Source organism: Oxyura jamaicensis, chromosome 7 (assembly GCF_011077185.1).
Source record: "Oxyura jamaicensis isolate SHBP4307 breed ruddy duck chromosome 7, BPBGC_Ojam_1.0, whole genome shotgun sequence".
NCBI lineage: Eukaryota > Metazoa > Chordata > Aves > Anseriformes > Anatidae > Oxyura > Oxyura jamaicensis.
The window spans coordinates 17,649,257-17,664,275 of NC_048899.1; the positions used below are offsets into that span (position 1 = coordinate 17,649,257).

Below are 15,019 nucleotides of genomic sequence, written 5' to 3' on the forward strand. Positions count from 1 at the left end.
AATTCCAGCAAGGAGCACTGAGGCTCCCAAGCCGCCTTTGCCAGAGACCTGCCATTTAATCAATCTCTGTCTGTCACCTCGGTGTTGCAGTCCAGATGCTCTCAAGTTAACTGGCATCATTGTTAATCCAGCAGGGAGAGGGTGTGAGAACAAAAGGTCATTTGGGATAATTTAGCCCCATGTTTCCAGATCCACTGTGATTGTTCTTTAAAGGTGTTTTTTTCTTTTTTCTTTTTCTTTCAGAGCAAATTCTTTTTAAACGTGTTATTTATGACCTGGAAATTGAAACCTGGCTTCAGCATGTGTGTGACCAAGAGCCTGACGGGGCGCTGCGAGCCGGTGGAGAAAGGCTGGTGGGCACCAGCAGAGCCCGCTGGGCTTTGCTCCCAGGGTGGAAGGGAAGGAGGAAGGAGGAGCACACCAGCAACCCTGGGTGACCACTTCTGTAGTGCAGCTAATGCTTTTTGCCCAGCTGTTATGGGTCATTCTTCTTTTCTGGATGCAATATGTAGCCCAGAAATGAATAGTAATTCCGAGGCTGAGCAGTTCAACTCCAGCCCATCTAGGTGAAATTCGTTTTGAAATTATTACAAAGAGTTCTGTGGAAAGGCTGAAAGTTTTCTTTGGAAAGGCAGAGTCTGCAACAAGCAGTGCGTTGGAGGCCATGGCCCTGCAGATGCCCGAGCCCCTTCCACAGTGCCTGCAGCCTGAGTAAACCTCCTGAGCAGGGCTGCGAGCGAGCAACCCACTGCTCCTGGCACATGTGGGCAGACATCATGCGATGCTGAGCTACTTCTGCACCTACCGCCTGCTACCTGAGGAATGGATTTTATCAAAGTTGGTGAACGCTGAGGCATTGGTGGGGTGGCTCAGCTCCTCAACTTCTGCTTGGGGCTGTGTACTCAGAGTGTAAATCAAATACCCCCAGTAGCTGCATGACATCTTTATTTTTATTGGCAAGAGAAGCAGTATACACAGCGACATTGCAGTCTCTTAGCTCGTTAAAAATATCTCAATAAATAAAACAAATAAGCAACATATACACTGGAACAGAAAATGAAAATAAAAAGGAGGGGAGGGGGGGCTGGGAGCTGTAGCAAATCATGGCGCAATAAGGAAGAGGCAGCAGAGTGTGGAGGGCAGTCTGTAGTCCAGGCTGTACTTGAAACAAATCATGCAGGGAGCTGGGGACACTGAGGCCTTTTTTCTTCCTTTTTTTTTTCTGAGAGCCTTGGTCCAGTTTTGACACTACTGTACAAGAAATCATGTTTTGAACTAAAAAAAAAAAAAAAAAAGGAAAAAAAAAAAGAATACAGGTAAGGGGAAATAAAATCCAAACCCAAAGATTTCTCATAAAGGTATTCCTGAATTAAGATTTATCAGAAAAAAAAAAAAAAAGAAAAATAAAACCAAACGCACAGACAGACACACAGACATAAAACCCAACAACAACGAACAATCAGGAATGTTGCTTCTCTTTTCTCTTTGGTCAGTCACTTGGGGAGAGATGTTGCAAAGTTTCAGACCGTTAGCTTTGGTGCTGGTTTCTGCTCAGTCTAAGTGCTCTGCAAGAGTTCAGAGCGAGGGAGGTCAAGAGGGGTCTTTTGGACCAGTTTACTTGAGGTTGTTAAGGTTTCAGAAGCTACAAACTTGGATACATCCCAATTCCACTTCAGTCTCAGACACTGGACAGTCTAGAGAAAGGGGGGAAAAAAAGGAAAAATAAATACACTGAATACACTGAATGCAGCACATCTTTGTGTGATATATATTGTCTCATAAGCTCTTTCTGCCTGCAAACCAAGGCAGTGTTGTGAAAACCCATAACCACATGTTAAAATCCATCCCTGGTGCCGGTAGCGTGGAGACACTTGGTTAATCTAGCAGCTGGGCAAGATCCAGTGCGCCAGGAATAGCCCTCGTGGCCTCTTAACCAAGGAAAACGGGGAGATTGGATGCTCAGTGCTAGTGCTGCTGCCAATTCGTTGTTGTATTTCACAGAATCACAGAATAGTCTAGGTTGGAAGAGACCTCCAAGATCACCGAGTCCAACCTGTAAGCACAGGGCTCCCAGTGACGCGCAGGGAGCAGAGCTAGGTGCCCAAAATGTACTTGTACAAAATGTAAATCCACCCATAGTGACTCTCAGCTCTTCCTGCAAAGTCAGGCAAGCCCTGCTGAAAATTAATGTTTTCTTCCTATTCTTGGCTAGCACATTTAAGTAACAGCCAAGCACATCCAAAATAAGAGAAATCAACATAAATCTAACAATTCCTTTTGGGTGTGTAACTTCGGAGCTTAGTAATGCCACAGCCTTTTTTTCATTGTGATGTGAAATGGTTAAATCCATAGGCAGAAGCAACACATCTAAAAGTCCATATGCTTACAGCACCTCTCCAGCCCCGCGGGATGTGATGCTAAAGCCCTGTTATCCCTGCGGTTCCCAGCGACCCAGCCCTGTGTATCACCTCTCCTCTGCTCCGCTTTCTGGGTTGCGACAGGATGCAGCAGCACGGTAGGGAGCCCTGTTACCTGCAGGCTTTGCCCAGGTCTGCAGCAACCTGCTGCTGCTTATCTGCGGGCTGCTGGGACAAGCTGCAAGCCAGCAGTGCCCAAGGGAGATCCCAACCAACTTGGGGGAGGGATGATTTTTCATGCAAGATGCTGTTTCTGCCTCCAGAAAGCCATCTCAGCTCATATATCAAAAAGCAGATATAATTATTTCCTCCCACTAAGGAAAGCTTCCATTTAGCTTATTTCCTTTCCTTTCCTTCTCAAAGTTATTAATTATCTAATTACAACCACATTCTGCAGACGAGCTCAGGACTTGACAAGCTGCCCAGGACCACTTAGGAACGCCTAACTGCTTGGTGTGTGCGAGCGGCCGTGGTTTGTGTACGAGCACGTCTGACAGATGACAGACTGGCCCTTTCTTCATGCTCACATTGCCACAACCCCAGCGAGGGGAGCACGGCGGGGACTCAGGAAAGAAAAATACAATAAAGGACGGAGGAAGACACCACAGAGTGAGTTTCTGCCTGAGTCTGGGACAACCTTTAAGCTCAGTGATCTTTTCTTCCATGATTTTCTCCAGCAAGCAGAGGAAGGGGTGGATGCTGTTTGCTTCCAGCCACATGACAAAACGCTGTGCCCTGCTCCTTGCTTAGCCTGACTGCCATGTAAAGAAAGGTAAAAATAGGTAGAAACCAACAGTGAGCTAGCCTACTCCCACTTATTTTTAAAATCACATCTAAGATGGGACAGGCCAGCACAAAGCTGCTCTTGGGGCAAAACTGGTGATTTGCAAGTCAATGCCTTCAGCCCCGGGTGAGGTGCGCCGCTCCGACTGCTGCTGCCGTGTGGGATCTCATTTTCACCATTTCCTTCAGGTTTCCAGCAGCTCTTTTGGCTCTGGCCAACTGGAAAAAATGGGAATTTCACAGCAGCTCAGTGCTAACAGGGTGTTTTGACTTCCCTGTAACAGTGAGACAAACGAGCACACATCTACTCAGCACATGGCAGCGTTGCTGTGCCCCAGGGCTCTGGCTTGGCTTTGCAGGGTAAGGAGCACCCTTACTGCTTACCCCATCCCTCCCCATTCTGCACAGGGCACCAGCGCTGGGGTCATGGTGGGCAGATTAGGGAGCCCACCGCTGGGCTAATGCCTCGTTGCCAGCCCTGCTTTCCCCATGAGGGGCTGCAGGAGTCACCCAGGGCAGTGCTGCTCACCCATGGGTCCATGCTTTCCTGCCACAGCAAGGCAGGTTTGAGCCAGTGCCCTAAAATAAAGGATGTCCATCTCTCTTAAATCAGATTGCTGCTGCCTGCATAATTATTATTATTTTTTTATTTTTTTCAGAACTGGAGCAACACCTTGTGAACCCAACCTAGCATTTTGATGAGAGTTCGCAGGCAAAATCGCAGGGGGAGGAGGACCTAGTTTAGAGGAACTAGTAATAAAAAAGAGGCATTTCTCCAGTTCCATCAAAACCCTTTTCTACCTTCTCCATAAATAATTGGAGGAACTGCAGTCCCCTGGAGCACCTGGTCTCCATTTGCTGTGATTCAAACAGGTCTGACATGGTGACATATTCCTGGAGAGATGATGCCAAAAGAACCCTCAGCCCACATGTCTCTTGGGAGAGACCCTCCTGTGCTGGTTTTGGTTTGTTCGTTTGTTTATTATGTGTGATGTAAAGTTAGCAGATCAGACCAAGCAGCAGGTGACCTCTTATCTTCTTCTGTACAGCATGATCTCCATCACTCAGGGTTTTTAGGAAAGGGTTAAACAAGTCAAGTACCATCTGGTTTTGTTGTAGTGGATCCAGCTGAAGGACAGGAGCATCCGAGGACTAGTTAGTCCTTCTGGAAAAAAATGCCATCTAGTGCAGCAGTGCTACAATGGGACACATTCACAAGCAAATAACAATAGGTCAAGTGTTGAGTGTTCCTTTGTTAATTTTGCTGTCCCTCATCTCGTGTGTGAGTCTATGATTTGGATTTGGGCCTGTGTGAGTGAATCAGTTTCTGAAGTCTTACATCTCACTAACGATTTGTGGACCACAGGATGGGAACCACAGCACCAGATGATCTGCTAGACTATTTTCCATCCTATTTTCTCCAATTATCCACTGCACATTAAAGCAGCCTCTTAGCTGATGAAGCTAAGATGCCAAGATACAAAGGTCACCCAAAGGCAACTGGCCGTGAAGGGGTTATTTTCCCCAACTTGACAAGTACTTGTGTTTAAGTTCACATTATTTAACCTTTTCTTAGTTGTCCTGACCACAAATTCTATTTAAGATACACACCAAAGAGTAAAACCCACTCATTCACAGACCCCCCAGGTCTTTCCTCCTCCGCAGCACTACCACACCACAACAGCCAGGTCCTTTGTACCACCTACCTCCTCCCATCCCTTGCTTCTTTGAGCTGATCCCAGCTCAAAGTGTCCCAGTAAAACCAGTGCACGCAGAGTATCCAGCTCTGATCTCAGTTCGACATAGACCAGCGGGGGAAGCACTGCCCTGTTGCCTTCAGGAGCTTTAAAAATGAGCCAGAAGGGCCCTTCAGGCTCTGTCACCTGTTAAGTTACAGAGGGTTTTCCTCAGCAATTCTGTGCTTTAATGGACCCTCCCAAGGTCATGCTTCACGTTTATGATCCTTTAATCCCAGAGGGGCTCAACAAGGCGTTCATCAAAGCCTGCCCACATATCCAGCTGGCGGCTACTCCTGTGAGCTGGGCCCATGGAGGTTTCCTGAAGAACTCCTGCAAGCCTGGCTTGCTCATGGCCTCACTGCGTGCCTCCTGTGGCAGCTGGGTGGTGAGGTAAGGGTTTATGGGGCTTCTTAAAGGACACAGAAAAGCCCATAGTGGATTTCATGGGGAGGGGACAGAGTTTCCTCTCTGGATGGCACTAAACTGGAGGGATAGGACAGCAGGACCTTGCAGAGCTCAGTTTTAATCCCAGCTTATGCACAGGTTCCCTGTGTAATCGCTCTCTCTGCACATGCTTCAATTTCCCTGGCTGGGAAATTGCCGTACATCCCTGCTTCTCTTACAGTGCACATGGGCTTTAATTAACTAGTGCCCAGGAATCACCTTGTGATTTCTCCAGTGCACGGCTGAAGGGCATAAAGCCACACAATAACAGTGCATGGTTACAGTCCGGAGTGAGAGATGATACACAGTGGAGCTCTCTGCCGGACATAATTTCTAAACATTTCTTTTATCCTGCAGTTTATAACTCAGAATATAGCTGTTATGCACTCCGGACCCTGTAACATTACAGATCCAGTGCATTTTCGGTGGTGGCACAGGCTGCGGCTAATTTTTATTTCTTTTAGAGCATTCCCCAGCCCCAAAGCACAGCAGGGAAACCACTGCAGCTGAGAGCTGCAGGTTTGATGTAAGGTGGCAGCAAGAGCAGGACCCCAGTCGGAGGAAATTTTGCAACAGGTCCCTGAGGTCCTTGCTTATATAGGATTAGGGTTGGGTTTGGTTACAAAGGGATTGAAATCATTTCCATAACACAGCCAAGAATGCAAAAGCAATCGAAATCACCAGAAAAGCCTTTGAGTATTTAAATTGTATTTTTTATTATTATTTTTAGGAAAAAGATGCTATTTGAGCTTGTTATATAGGTTGCAAAGTCAGAAATGGTTCTGTACCCAGGGTCTGGCCGCTTTCCTACCAGAAAGGTCCCAGCCCACCTAAGGGGTCATGGGTGCCCAGTCCTGTTGCCTTGTGCTCCTAACCGAGCTGGGGTCGGGCAGCAAGGGGGGAGATGAGGGGCACAAACAGCAGCATGGTGCAGCACACGCCAGCTGCTTGCCCTGCGACACCTGGTACTGATTTCGGCAGTCGCTGAGAAGTTTATAGACTGTTTCCTCCCCCCTTCCCCTTCATCTTGGGGAAGTGAAAAGCAGCATGGGTCAAAGCCAAGACCCCAGCCCTGCCCAGCAGGTCAGTGCAGGGCATGCTGCCCGTGCCCCCGGGCTGGTGATACTGCTTTCGGCTGCCTCCGGAGGGGACACGGTTTCTGACTGAGCATCCTTTGCTGCTGAATGGGGCTTGAATTGCAGTAACGAATGTCTTAAAAGTGACACCTGTGAGTGTGTTCCTCTGTCCCCATGTGTGGCTGCCCTGGTCCTGGCTTGGTGGGATGGAGAGGCTGCTCTTCCCACCAGCCCGCAGTGCCCCAGCCGCTCTGCCACACTCGGCACAGTCCCCACCACTGCATTTTTGCCTCCTTTGAAGTCTCCCTGCCCAGACTGTGCCTGTTCTTTAAGCGTCCCCAGAACATTCATTTTTAATGGGATGTTAACTTCAAAGGCTGCTTTTTTACAGACTCTGGAGGTTTGGAGCAGGGAGCGGCATTTCTGTGAGGCGGGCTGGCGAGCAGCGGGGCTGCCTGGGGTGATTAGGTAGGACGCAAGAAAACATGCATGAGGAAGCAAATATTAAACCAGCCCACGAGAAAGCACCGAACAAACTCAGCTGGAGTTCCCCATCGTCTCAAAACTCATCCTCCCAACATGAGAACAGCCAAAAGGGAAACCTACAGCAAAAGCCTACTCAGGCTGTCATTAGTCCTGGCCCACACTGATGATCAGGTTGTTCCCATGCTAGGTGCTGCACAAGAGCTGGTAAGAGCGTTTTCCCCTTCAAGAACAGCAGCAGCACAGGAACAAATTCTTCTGCCCAAGGAAAAGCTGTAGAGCCGCTGTCCCATCTCCATCTCCTCTGCTAGTGATGGGACATTATGGGGCGAATGGGGAAGGAGAAGTCCCCTTCTGTGTTGGACCTGCCTAGAGAATACACTTTATTGAGACGGCAGAGCAAGAACATCAGGCAGTGACCTCTCTAGTTGTTACCCAGGCATGTATTTTCAGGGCTGGATATGCTCTGAATATTTAAAAAGAGAAGGGAAAATAGGCTGTAGCTGATTTATTCTGGAAATGTCCCACCACTGGGTTCAAGCACTGCTGGGTTACAACACAACGGGGGACACTCCTGCTCTAGAAAATCAATAAAATATTTCTGTCGGCGCTAAGTAGCAGCTGCCCTTAATATTTTTCAAAACAAATAAATGTGGCTAGTTTGGTTATTGCATGATGTCATAGTCCCGGTACGCCCACCCGCCACACCAGCGCTGTGTGTTTACTGCCCCGTAGGCACTCCGTGGTTGGGGATGGGGAAAACAACAGCGAACAATGCAAAATGTGACATGGGACGCACGTGTCCACACCCGTGCCTTTGGAGAGAAAAGGTCAGCATGGGCTGATGTGAATTTTTGAAATGCCAAAGCAGGCTGCTCCAGAAATCGCACTGTTCTTTTTTAGATTAGGAAATGCCAAGCTGGAGGGGAGGATGGATCTCAGTGTCTTGACTCTCAGGCCAGAAAGCCTGCATCTGGGTTGCTTCTGGCCATGAGAGTCCCATCTCACCTGGCTACCGAGGCAGTGGACTGGATGTGGCCCATGGCAGGCTAGCTGGAGTCCTGAGAGCATCTTGTACTCCTTTCTCCCTAGTGCCTGTCACCCCACTCAGGCCCAGGTTTGCCCTCCAAGAGGCCTGCCATTGAAGCCTACCTGGCAGCTTGAAATGCAGAGGTCTGAGATACCCAGGATGATCTTGCTGGGGACACAGAAATCACCAGACCTATCGGGGGTTGTCATCATCTTGAGCAGCGTCCCTACATGCGGTGCTTAAGGCTTACGTGCCGGGGTGTCAAACACCCCAAAGCTTGCCCTTAACCTTGCTCATTCCTGACCTTTGTGAACTGAGGCACATTGCTTACAGCTTAAAAAAGCATGTTGCAAGTATTGATCAGGTCTGTAAGCTTTGCCATCCAGAGTCCTGTGTTTTTTTTTTTTTTGTTTTTTGTTTTTTTTTTTTTTTTTCATCTGTTCATAACCTTCTGAAACTTGTCCTGCTTGTGCTGAAAATTTTCCATGCCCGAAGGTAATTCCTCTTTCTTGTTGTTGTTTTTGTTTTCTGGAGACTAGGCAAAAACGGTCCAGCTGCTTTGGAGCACAGGGAGAGTGGAAAACAGCCATGCTCCAAAATGCTAAAAGCTTTCCTGTGACTGTGTGTTGGAGGCTGTGATGGCCGCGGGTGGAAAGCTGAAAGGCGGCATGCAAATAGCTCGGTTCACAAAGCAGCGTTCCACCTGGACCTGGAGGAAATTAAGTTTGTTTTGACCTAGTTCTGAGCCTCCCCAAATTGCCTTCCAACTATGCATGGGATGAATTTCTGTGAGCCATATGAAACAGACCTAAGTCAGGAAGAATGGAGAGTTACTTTGGCTTGGATTTTATCATAGCGCCATTAAACTTACAGAAGAGAGGTGCTAGGGTGGAGGCAAGGTGCTGGCTGCCAGGACCTGGCCTGGAGCTGTGACCAGCACACAGGGATGTACACAGGCAAAAAGGTATTTGCTACCCTCCTTCCTGGAGGATTTGGCAAAATATGTAGCTCCTGGTTGCTATTGCTCCTGCAGATTATGAAAAGCAGAAAGAACCAAAGTGGGCTGCAGAAGAGGTTTGTGGACGAAAAGTTTGCTCTGACTTCCTGTTGTGTAGGGTAAAAGCAAAGGAGAAAAGAGACTTGTCTATCACCAGCCAGATCTCCCAAAGCAAGGCTCATTTCCAAAGCTGGGCCCCGTCCTGGCCTCCCCTGCTGCAGAGCTGTGCAGCCTGCAGGCAGTGTGAGGCCCTTCTGAGGCCTTCATCAGCCAGGGCAGGCAGAGGTGAATCTGCCCCTTGCATGTGTTTCCTTTGGCATAAGAGACCTCATAACTGGTGGAAGCAGAGAGCCTGGCCAGTTTTAGCAAACTGACAGTGATCCTTGACCCTGGGAGGTGGGATAGATGCCTTTTGCCTCCCTCCTGAAGAAGCACCTGTTGTCACACAACATGCTGAAGTTAAGGTGTGCCTGAGCAAGGGTTGCACGTACAGCCTTGCCTGTCTCCTGCCATGCCAACAAACCCTCTGAGCCCTCCTGGGAAAGAGCCTGTTAACCTCCCCTGCTTATTTCTCTGCCTCTCCAACCCTACTGGTCATGCCAAGCTCAGTGCCAAAACACCCAGAACTTCCCTTCCCCTGTGCACCCTGACCATCACAGCCACTCTTGGGTAAAATGGTGGATGCCTAAGAGTAGTTTTATCCACTGTTGCTTACTAAAACCTGCAACAGGCCTCTGTTATCTGGTCTGGAAAAGGAGAGTGCTGGGGTTTTGGTTTTGTTCCCTACCTGGGTGAATGGCACCTCACTGATTTCCTTAAGAGCCTTGAAGACAAGGACTGTCCCAGCTCAGGTGGTGGGTTTCACAGTCATTATGGCTTTGATAATCTCTGGCTGCAGCAAAGACCAGCTTGGTGCTCCAGAATCTGTCCACACCACCAAGCAGCTTGGTTCAGACCTGACCCACTTTTAGATGTAACCAGGGCCCATCAGCAGTTTTTCTAGAGACACTTCTGCTCTGTCAGTCAAAACTGGCTGTTAGAAAGGGAAAGTTAGAGTGAGATCAAAAGAATTTTCAAAGGCTTTCAATTTTTGCAACTTCCATGCTGAAATTTCTATATAGTATGGCTTGTAGCAAGTAGGCTAAAACCAAATCAAAACACACAGAAAATATTGACTGAATTCATCAGGTCTCTAGGTGTGTTTATGAAAGCAAGTCTTTGGTCTGTGTAGAAATGGGAAACCTGCATCTGTACATGTTGTGTTCATATTTATGCATAGTTCATATATGAACTAATATATTTATAACAAAGTAAAAGGAAGAAAGGATCTATGCCCTGCTACAGGCATTGGCTGTGTCTGTACCAAAGGGATATTCTCAAATCAGAATTACAGAATTGTCAGCTGTCCCCAGAGCCAAGGTAGAGAGCAGTTTGTATTTAAGATACTTTTGACATTTGGATGACACAAAAATGCAACTTTCTGGGAAAAATAACATGTTGCTTAGCAGCAGCAAGGCCTTTGCAAGTAGGTAACTCTGTGATGTCTTACATGGGTAAAGCCAACATGAGGCAACCCCAGAGAAGGATCAAGAATCATATTTTGGAAAGCCAATTTCCCCATACCAGAATGCCAGAAAGGGTCCCCCTTCTGCTTGACCACAGGACAGCTGAGTGGGGAGAATGAGGCAACAGCTGTGAGGTGGAAAAACAATGTTTTGGCTGTGTCCTTGAGCACATCTACCTTGCTGCCCACACAACTGTACAGGAAAGCAGCCCACACTGGTGTGCATAATGGTGATTTGGGATGCCCCACCTGCAATGCACGGGGGTTGGGGAGCACAGATGGAGGCAAACAGCAGAGATGAGGCACAAGGGGGAAACTGAGGCACAGAGGAATGGCACTTGTGAGCAGTTAGGTGGTTAGAATAGTGGAAATCCCATGATTTCTAGGTTGTTTCCCATCAGAATAGGCTAAAAAGATGGGGATGGGGTCTAAGTTCCCAACACCATGGTTGCGCTGTATCCCCTGGGGAGTCCTTGTGACTGCAGCGCAGGCACCTACACTAATACAAGGTGACCGGGAAAGGAGAGAGCCCAATTGCACAACCATCCCTAACACAATGCGTGACTGCTGCTATTGCAGAAAAGGCACAAGGGCCGGTCTGCAAGACTTCAGAGGGGAGGAAGCAGTGGAGAAAGGAATTTGGATAATTGTGTACATGCAGAGGGGGGAGAGGGCCAAAATCAGATCTAATGCTACGGGTACGGACAGACTGAAACCAGATACCTTGGCTTGTGTTTTTCTGCCTTTGCTGGTATGAACTCTTATCAACCATCCGCTCTTGAAGTCTCCCAGATGAAGGAAAGCCACAATTATGTGCATCTTACAGCTGGGAAACCATTTAAAAACATATCCCTCGCAGTTGTTCATTCCCGAGCCGCAGGGCCTCCCCTTGCTCTCTCTAAACCTACCCCTGCCTCAAGCGCCTTTCACCGTCTAGAGGAAAGCCTCTAATCTAATTTACCCCAGGCTTTTCAGACCTTGGAGGATTTATTTGCCCATGGCTGGTCCAAGAGAAAACATCCTCCCCGCGTCCTGCGGCTCCCCGGTTTGTTATCGGGAGTGACTAACTGTTTGACAGGGATGTAGGAAAAGAAAACGTACAGCCCATCTGGAAGGAGGTTTGATCCTTGCAATTCTCCTCCCTCCAAGCCTGTTTCAGTCTCACCAGCCCAGCCTGCACAGTGCTGAGGAAAGCCAATGGCTTGCTCACACCTCCCTGTTTGGGATGCAAAATCCAAAAGAGACAATGCCAAAAAGGAAGCCAACAGGAGAGCCCGTGACCCTGGACCTGTGTCTTGGCCTTGGCCAGCTGAGCAGGACAGAGCATGCCTGCAAGGCTGGGGACCAGCTGCCACAGCTGCAATAAAGCCAGGGTTCTTGAGAGCTCCTCTCACTAATAACTATCCACAGGAAAGAGAAGTAGATTGATTATATATATAATTATATAATATATAATACATAATACATAATATATGTTATATATAATGTATAATATAATACATAATATATATTATATAAAACATGTATTATGTATTATATATTATGTATTATATATTGCATATTGTGTATTATATAATTATATATTATATATTATATAAATATATAAATGAATTTAATGACAGCAAGCAGCCAATATTGATTGAACTAGCCTTCCTTTAAATCCTCTTTTTTTTTGTTCTCAGTGTCCTGCGGGAAGACTCATTTGTATCTATGACCACCTATCTAAACAGACTTTACCTATGTCAGGGCTGGCTGTCCTCGAAGTGCTGCTGGCCCTGTAAGCCCAGCTTTACAATGCTGTGAATTATTTTTCACTGTTTGTCATTCCATTTTTTCAGATTTTTGAAATTATTTTTAATTTAAAAAATAATTAAAAAATAATTAAATTAAAAAAAAAAAGAATTTAACATAGTACAGAAAACTAACATTTTAAAAGTTAATGAGACATTACTTGTTTGCATTTGTACAGTGTAATTTATGCTGGTGCATTTACCAGAAAGGCCTGCATTTAATGTTGATTTATTAATGTGTAATCTATAGGTTTATCTATGGAAATATTAATCAGCAGTTAAGTTACTGTTTTTGACTGCCACAAACTTTATTATTTTGGTATCTGTCTTACACCTGCCCTTCTTGCACCCAGTTCTTATTTAAAGGTGGAATATGAACTCTTCTATTCTCTTAGCCTCAGGTGCACTGCTACAAGCTAAGCTCTCTGGAGTAAAGTAACTTTCTCCAATACCAGAGAAGGCTGTGACTCTCATGAGCAAATTTAAAACCTCTACAAACTCTGATCTCAAAGTTTCCTTGGCTCCTGTTAAACTTCCCTTGCATCTCCAGCTCTCTATCATTTGAGTTTTGATTTATTTGAGTGTAATTCATGCCTGGGAAGGAATACAGGTTGTGGTAATTTCACATTAAATTTCAAAGATAGTTATTTTTAAAAAAAACATACTGTTTTCTTGGGGTGGGGAACATCAGCCCACTAGAGCATCCAGACACCTCTTATTAAAAAATGAATAAATAAATAAATTACAGGAACATAACAGCTTGAGAGCCCCCACCAAATCGGTTGACACCAACCCACAGATTACAGAAGCTGAAGAGGGAGGGAAGCTGGAGGGTCAGCACAGTCTGACCTTGGGCCTGCAAGATGCCTGGAAGCTCAGAGCTCCCCTGGGATACCAGCCCTGCTCCAGCACATCCCACCCCAAAACATGGGAAAGCTGAGCTGGCCTTCAATGCACCCAGAAACTCACAGGCTCAACCACTTCTAGCAGGAGAACTTGCCCTTTGGGGTCCCGAAACACTTAGAAAAAAGACACTTCTCCAGCATTTTGGCTTGTGGCTGATTATTCTGGCCCAGATAAAGTTAGTAGCCTGGGGCTGGGATCACAGTATGGATGGCAAGTGAGAGCTCTGCAATGAAGTATTTTGCTGCTGGGACTCTCAGGGTTTCTGTGTTATGTCCTGCCTCTCTGCAGCACCCTCCAGGCAGTCAGTATGCTTGCTCCAAGGTGCTGTGTCCCTTCCCTTGCCAGAAAAGACAAGGGGAAAAAAAAAAAAAAAAAAAAAAAAGCAAAGCTTTAAACAGGAAAGAGCCCCCCAAAGGAACAGTTCCCCCAGCCCTGCACTCCTCCACAGTCCAAGCCTTGGCCTCTCCGGGGCAGTGGGGTTCGTCGCAGCTGGAGGAGGAGGTAGGTTTGTGGGAGCCCCTTGTTAAAATCTTGGCAGTACATCACTGAAAGCGCGGCTAGAAATTGCCAAAAGCCGGAAGCTGTTAATGAGCAGTTGGAGCAGGAAAAAGCAGAGCTGTTTCAACATTTGAAAGGGCCGTCTAAGCTCTGTCCTCAGCTCTGCCCAGCTGCCTCGTGGGTGGCTCTGAAGAACAAGCGCTCGGGGACACCACCAGCATCTCCTGGCCCACGAAAGGGCCTGTGGTGCAAGGGGCCAGGGAAAGTCAGCGGCCAAGGGCAAAGAGGTAAGTGAAGGATCCAGCCACCACCAGCCCTCCTGGATAACACCACAGCAGAGGAAAAACACCTCCAGACCCCTTCTTTGGGCTCGTTTCTGAGGCACTCCAGAGTGAGCCTGGCTTTGCACAGGGAAGGTGTGGAACAGAGGAACAGGGAGGGAAAGAAGGCAGGGAATGAGATTTTCTTCTTTAGCAGCTCCACTAAAATAAACAGGGATGGGGAGGGAGGTGGCACAGATGCACGTGTCCCTGAACAATGGCTTTGAAGCTAAAGAGGCTTGTGCCAACCGCGTTAAATATGCTCCCTCTCATCTCCCTCTGTCTCCTGAGCCCCTGACCCTCCAACCTCGGGGCCTCTCAGATCTATATGGGTTTCAGCTGCCAGCCTGCAAGCAATTCTGGGCAGGCATTTGGCTCTTCCTGCCTGAAACACACGCTTACTACATGCTTGGGCCAGCCAGATCAGTGCTAAGCAGTGGAAATACATTGCGCAGAAATCAGATAAGAAAGCCAGAGTGGTCATGCATGGGCCGTACATTTCTGCTGAGATGCTCACAGCAAAAGCCATTTTCAGTGCTTACCCAGCATAAATACAGCTCGCAAGCTAAGGGTTAGTATACTTTAGGATGAAGTTGCATGACCTGTTGTTACAGTTTGTAGACGTGTCAGCTATGATGACTGAATGCGTGCACATGCTAAGCTGTTTGGAAAGTAAAATATATCATGTTCTTGTAGGCTGGTTGAGAATATCTGGGAGGAAGACATTAATAGGAGCAAAGTTCTTTTTCCTCTCGGAAATATGTGAGACTGGTGCCTTTGGGCAGCTGGTGCTGCACACTGTATGGTATGCAGCCTGCTCTGACAGTGCTGGCAGTCAGTGTGAAATGTCTGGTCCCTGTTCGCCTCTACAGGAATAACCACAACAGAGGTATGAAATGGGCTGTGAAAAAACCCTCTGCCTCCACCTCATTTCAGGAAAAGGAAAGAATATTGGACAGAGGGAAACCTTTT

The 15,019-nt window shown here is 47.3% G+C and overlaps 1 protein-coding gene across 1 annotated transcript in view; it reads right to left on the reverse strand.

The window, feature by feature from the left end:
• Nucleotides 1-927: 927 nt before the first annotated feature.
• Nucleotides 928-15,019, reverse strand: part of TWIST2 (twist family bHLH transcription factor 2) — a 38,276-nt gene continuing 24,184 nt past the window's right edge. The window contains exon 2 of the mRNA XM_035331941.1: nucleotides 928-1,694. The gene's annotated coding sequence lies outside the window, so the exon portion shown is untranslated. The remainder of the gene's footprint in view (nucleotides 1,695-15,019) is intronic.